The following is a 6,507-nucleotide window of genomic DNA, read 5'->3' as shown; positions in this document are numbered from 1 at the left end:
AGGACCTGGATGAAGGAAAATCAGCACATACAGCTTACCTTGACTTGGCCAAGGCCTTTGACACAGTCCTCCACTAGGGCATCATCGAAAAGCTAACACAACTTGGCGTAAATCCCTTTCTCATCAGGTGGGTGGCCAACTGTCTCACCAACTTGACCCTCAAGGTCAAAATAGGTGCCTCCATCTCCGATAGCAGACCTGTCATTAGTGGAGTTCCCCAGGGATCTGTCCTCAGACCCCTGCTGTTTGGCATCTATTCTCAGAGGTCCAGGCAAAGACAAAAGGCCTGTGGCTGACCAAGTTTGCAGATGACTGTAAGTTGGGTGCTGTCATTGACTTCCCAAATGATGTTAACATACTGCAAGAGGGTCTCACAGCAACTAATGACTGATACCAAAGTCATGGCCTCAAGCTAAACACAAAAACATCTGTCATCATGCCATTCAGCAAAAACATGGCCCCTACTGATTACCACATCAACAGCAACCCCCTAAACACACAACCTGAAGTGTGAGACACCTGAGTACTCAGGTTGAAAGCAATCTCACATTCAACCATCATGTAGCGTCAGTGGTCAGAAAAGCCTTTTACTTGGTTCATTTTATATGTAAAGGGATTGCATCCAGAAAAATGGAGGTTATTACCTCTCTATACTCCTCCCTCATTAGACCAATAATTGAGTAAAATTCTCTGTTTATTATGTACCTCTTCAAACATCTGCACCAATTTGAAAGGCCACAGAAATACCTCACAAAGAGAATCCATGGCCTCCAGCACATGTCCTATCCAGACAGGCTCAAATCAGTATTACTGTACTAGGGATCATACAGGTTGCTCAGAGGTGATCTGTGTCTCACCTACAAGGCAATCTCAGACCCTGGCCTACTAGAGATGCACCATATCCATAAGTCTAACTCCTCTCACATTATCCGCTCGAAAGGCCAGAATCTCATATGAAACATCAACAAAACCTGCTGGAGAGACATGTTTGTCTACCAGAAGCTGCCCCGTCTCTGGAATAGACCTCCCATAGACATCAAACAAAGTACCTCGCTGACCCTCTTAAAGCTCAACCTTGATGAGTGGATGGGAAACCACAAATTTGTCTGACAGGTTCTACCTGTGTCCCTCATCAGGGACGACAGGTGCTGACTGAGGTTTCTTTTTGGAGATGAACTCTTGGCTAGACTAGTAAGGGCCCCAGGGCCATTAGCCTAGTAACCTCTTATGATCATATATTTATATGCTATGCATATTATTCCGTAAAGAACCAGTGTTATTTTTTACAGCCAGTGGTTAGTTACTCTATTTAATGGCCATTTTGGGCCAATAGTGGAGGAAGTGTGTTGGAGGAATGAGTGGCGATTGGCATGTGATTCTGCTGTTCGATTGGAAGTGAGCCCTCTTGGGGAACCTGATGCCATTGGAGAATTTCTTCACTGTGTAGACGCCTCTGTGGATTTATGGTGTATGAAGCGCCTTTGTTCATTCGCCTGGTCTCAACTAGTAAGGAACCAGCCTTATTTGCGTTCTGTTCTTTGACTAGCTATAAGTTTTTATGCCGACCAAGAGTTGCCATATACAACTATCTATGGGACACATTATGTACATATTTTATGCACTTTTATATTTTTCTCCTTGTATTTTAATCTGAGAGGAGCTATGGTTACAGCTATCTGGAGAATCGCTATCTTAGTGGTCATTGTAAACTTTAGATGAAGAGATGTATATGTAATGGCTGATGTGTGATCCTGTCACTTGATTGTTTGGGACTGTCTATGGGGAGATGGCGAAATTGGTTTGTCACTCCTTATAGCAGCCCTTGTGGATCTCTGACAGTATTTTTGCTTAGGAGCTTGGCGAGTGTTTTTTTGTGATCGCTACAAGCTCTTATCAGAATTGGTGTGCACACAATGATTGATGTGCAACATTATCATCTGATTGGCTATGCTTACTAATGAAGAGCTAGTGCTATTGATTAGTTATTTTACATAGTAGTGCTTGTGAACCTATGATGTGTGTACAATCCTGTTGCTTTACTTGCTCTGAAGATTGTTAAATGGAGCATTATTTGACAATTTTGTTTGGTTGACAGCTTCATTTTTCTTCCCATAGGAAGTCAGTATTATAGTTATAATCATTGGCCATTAGTTTACTAGGATGTCAGAAATGAAAAAATGATTGGTTAAGCTACTCTTTTTAAACACAAAGCAGCAATACGTTTTATGATCTGATGAAGGCTGAATAGCCAAAAGCGCTCATCTGATGTTATTTTACTTTGTATTTTGTTTTATTTGAATATTCATTTATTTAATAAATATTTTATTTTATTTTACTGGATCGCCTGACTGGGATATTAGGAATTTCAAGAACTGCATTGCCATAAGGGTATTACTAAAGGTCTAAAAAGAACTTACTGGTGACACCCATTTAGTCAAGATAGAACTAGTCCCCCCTTTTCTTCCATCAATTCAGGGGCAATAACCACAAAGTAAAACACAAGGCAGTTCTCATCACACAGCAGAAGGGATCACTGCTTCATTCAAATCTGTCATTTCTAAACCTTAAGCTATGGTTATAGGATTCTGTTTCCTTTCAGCCACCAGTTCTCAGAGGATATACTTTTGGGTGCTCCAGGAGGCAAAGAGACCCACTACTCCAACCCTGTTACTAAAGGTCCAAAAAGAACTTACTGGTGACACCCTTTCAGCCAAGACAGAACTGATTCCCTCTTCTCTTCCATCTACCCAGGGGCAATCACCACAAATTAAAACACAAGGCAGTTCTCATCACACAGCAGAAGGGATCATGGCTTCATTCAAATCTGTCATCCCTAAACCTATGGCTATGGATGACAAGATTCCGATTCCTTTCAGGCGCCAGTTCTCAGAGAATGTACTTTTGGGTGCTCCAGGAGTCAAGGAGACCTACTACTCGAAAATCCTGCATAGCCAAATAGAAGAGATTTTTTTCTGGTGTCATATCAGTAAACAGGACCCTTTGAAATCAGAGGTGCCTTCCATCCTGAAATATTTGTGTGAACTAATGAATACTGGTCTAGAGTACTCCTTCATCAAAGCTCACCCATCAAACATCTCTGCCTGTCTTCCTGTCAATCCACCCATTATGTCCATGCCCAGGGTCAAACAGTTCCAAAAATGGGTACTACACCTCAAAACCCCTAGGAAGCCAGTGCCCCCCCCCCCCCCGGGACATCAACTCTGTACTGGAAAAGCTCATTCTTCCTCCTTTTGAACCAGTTGCTTCAGGAAATCTGCAGTTCTGCACCTGGAAAACTGTTTTGTTACTGGCTCTCACTTTTGCTAGGGGAGTGTTAGAGCTGCAGGCACCCTTTCTATTTTTCCACAAAGACAGGGTAACCCTGAGGGTTAACCCTTTCTTCATGCCAGAACTAATGAATGAGATGTCTTTCAACCAGGCCATAAACCTACCTACTTTCTTTCCCAACCCACAGAACCAGGAGAAAGACTTCTGCATTTCTTGGATGTGCACAGACAGCTGAGCTTCTGTTTGGACAAGACTAAATCCATTCAGAAGTCAGTCCATCTATTTGTCTCATTCATGGACTCCAGACTGAACCAGCCAGTATCTTAGCAAACCATTGCAAAATGTATGTCTTAAGTCCATCTCCTTCTGTTATTCTCCCCATTGCAAGTCTTTCCTATCCTGCTCTCTAGCTCACTCCACCAGGGCAGTGGCATCCTTAGGAGCCTTCTACCAAGGGGTTGATGCCAGGACTATCCTGGAAGGGGCCACCTGGTCCTCTGTACACACCTTCACTAAACCCTATACTATTAATGCCTTTTCAAAATCCAGAGCTACCTTCGCTAGGTCAGTCCTCTCTGGCCTCTTAGAGAGTTCCTCTCCCTATTAGCCAACCTCCTTTTCATTACCTTCAGCTCTGGGAATCTCTCAACTCTTTGGAATACTGCATCAGTGATCTCGGCCAGGGCATAGTACAGTTAGGTAAGAACTAACCATAACAGTCGATGCCCTACTGATCAGTGTTGCAGTATTCCTTCTCACCCGCCTTCCCCTCTGGTTTATATAACTCCTCTTTTCTGTCTTTCTGCCCTGTCTGCAAAACCATGGGACTGAGGGGCCTTCTCTCACTACCTGCTTGTCCCCTCCTACTAGCCACTTCTCAGTGGTGTTCAGACTGCTGACTTAAAGATAGTCTTAACATCTACACTCATATGTCCACCTATATACCACTTTTCTTACAAGCTGAGGTTATAAGTTGGACAAATTATCTAGGAAAGGTTAAGCTTTGGTACCCCGGCCAGACATCAGTGGTAGTAACCCACCTGTTTGGAATATTGCAACAAGTGAGCAGTAGGGTATCTACTTTATGGTAAGTTATTACAGAACTGTAATTTATCTGCATTAAGCAGGAGAGGAAGATAGGGTAAATCAAAAGAAAGTTTGTTAACGTAGACAGAAAAGCGGACAGGTACCAGAATAGAGACTTGGGGGATACCTTTCTACAAAGGGATTGATTTAGAGGTTGATGAACTGAAATTCACTGAGAAGTGGCAGTTGAAAGGTAGATTTTGAACCAGAGCAGTGTGTCATCACTAATGAGTATTTCAGTGAGATGATCTAGGAGAACTGAGTGATCAACAAGATCAAAGACTCCCTTGAGGTCAATAAAAATGGCTCCAGTAATTAAGCCTTTGTCCATTCCAAGAAGAATGTTGTCACTGAGTGTCTAGATAGCTGTGGGTGTACTGTAATCAGACCAAAAGCTGTGCTGCTTTTACGAGAGAAGGTGGTAATGGCTGGCATATTGCATGAGTTACAAGTAAAGTAATTTGTCCAGAATCTTTCCTAGGGTAGGGAGAATAGAAATGGGACAAAGGTTTGATGGAGTGAAGGGACTGGGTTTCTTAGGATGGTTTTTTGATATGTTTCACTGGGGTAATCATGCTGCCTCTACTGTGATAAATAAACCATGGGTGTTAGGTTCTCTGTGTTAAGTTTAATCTGTTTGAGCAGTGGGTGGACATCCTTGGATGTGATAGTTCTGAAGTAAAATAAAAGGCTGTATGGAGGAGTGGCAGATGTGGTTTAGAATTATCTAGAGAAAGGGATGGGAAGGTTGCTGAAATGAGAAAAGAATTCAGAGGCAGAAAGTTGAAAGGATGTGGAATTCATGTGAATAAGATGATTCCATCCTGTAGGACAGTTGACCCCTTTTCAGAAATTGTAGGGTGATTTTATTAGTGTGAATATGGCATGGTAACTTCAGTATTAAAGGACAACTGCTGCCTAAGCACAATATTTTCCTTTCTCCAAAGTGTGTTCTCCCTCCCTGCAGAATGATGTCCATAATTCCACATAGTACAAACCATGAGCATAGCAGATTCTTCCCATTTGTGGCAGTTGTATGTTGGTCAGCTTCCTCACTGCATACCACTAAGGCTGAATAGAAAACTCATTCCCACCATGAAAAAGCTGTTTTTTTTGTTTGTTTTTTTTATGACCACAAAAGTAACCTGTAAAAACTGATGAGGTTGTTCAATGCTTTGTGTTTCTAACAATCTCATCAGTCATTATTCATTAAGTGATTACTCGTTATATACTTATATAATACATCGATCTCTTTCCAGAAATTATAGGGCCAGAAGATCGAAAAGGCATGATGTCAAAGTGCCACAACACCAAAACTGAAAACATCAACAATAAAAGCTTTTGCAGTGAGAGAAAAGCTCCCCTGTACCCCCTGCTACTTATATATACCAATCTGAAGATTGCACTGTACTGGGAATGTGCAATTCTCAAAACCCAGCTGTACTGCAATCTTACACATTCACTCACCTGCACAGTTCGATGTTTTCAATTTCTGTGTTATGGCACATTGATATTGCCATTTTGATCTTCTGGGTTCACTGTTATGAACATTGATATTATGAACATTCAGCATTTTAACAGAGACCCATATACATATATATGTAGTTGTCCTTCAAGCATTTAAACTCTCAAGAGTTTGAGAGCTTGAATTATTGGCTGCAGAGTTCAAATTTTTCAAATGTTGCCTGTGTTAATGTGCGTGAGATCACAGTATAATGGAGATCAGGGAATTTGCCTGTTCCCCACTATAGATTAATCTCGGAGTTAGTATATATAATTAACAGGGAGTGTTAGGGTGCGGGGGGGGGGCTTGCCCCTCAGCAAAAAAAATTTTTTTTGTTTTGAATCTTTGTGATTTAAACTGTTTTAGCAACCAAAGTTTTCATAGTTTGAATGTTTGACATAGACATATATATCTATATCTACATTTTTTTATTTTATTTTTATTTTTTATTTTACATTTGTTGACTAGGCTGGCCCAACTGGATATATGTCCATTTTCAGCAGAGGCTCGGGGAGAAAAGCTCCACATGAAAAAACATTAAACATTAAAAAAAATTAAACAACATTAAACATTAAAAAAGTTACTATTATTTTTTTCTCCGAGCTAGATTTGTATCATAATAGCATTCT

General features: G+C 41.1%; 1 protein-coding gene across 1 annotated transcript in view; it reads left to right on the top strand.

The window, feature by feature from the left end:
- Positions 1 to 6,507, top strand: part of NID2 (nidogen 2) — an 891,289-nt gene that overhangs the window by 472,451 nt on the left and 412,331 nt on the right. The window lies entirely within an intron of this gene.

This window comes from Protopterus annectens, chromosome 6.part0 (genome assembly GCF_019279795.1).
Source record: "Protopterus annectens isolate FY-2018-M chromosome 6.part0, PAN1.0, whole genome shotgun sequence".
In the NCBI taxonomy this organism is placed as follows: Eukaryota; Metazoa; Chordata; order Ceratodontiformes; family Protopteridae; genus Protopterus; species Protopterus annectens.
The sequence above is the reverse complement of the archived record's forward strand: the minus strand, read 5'-3'. Positions and strand labels throughout refer to the sequence as shown.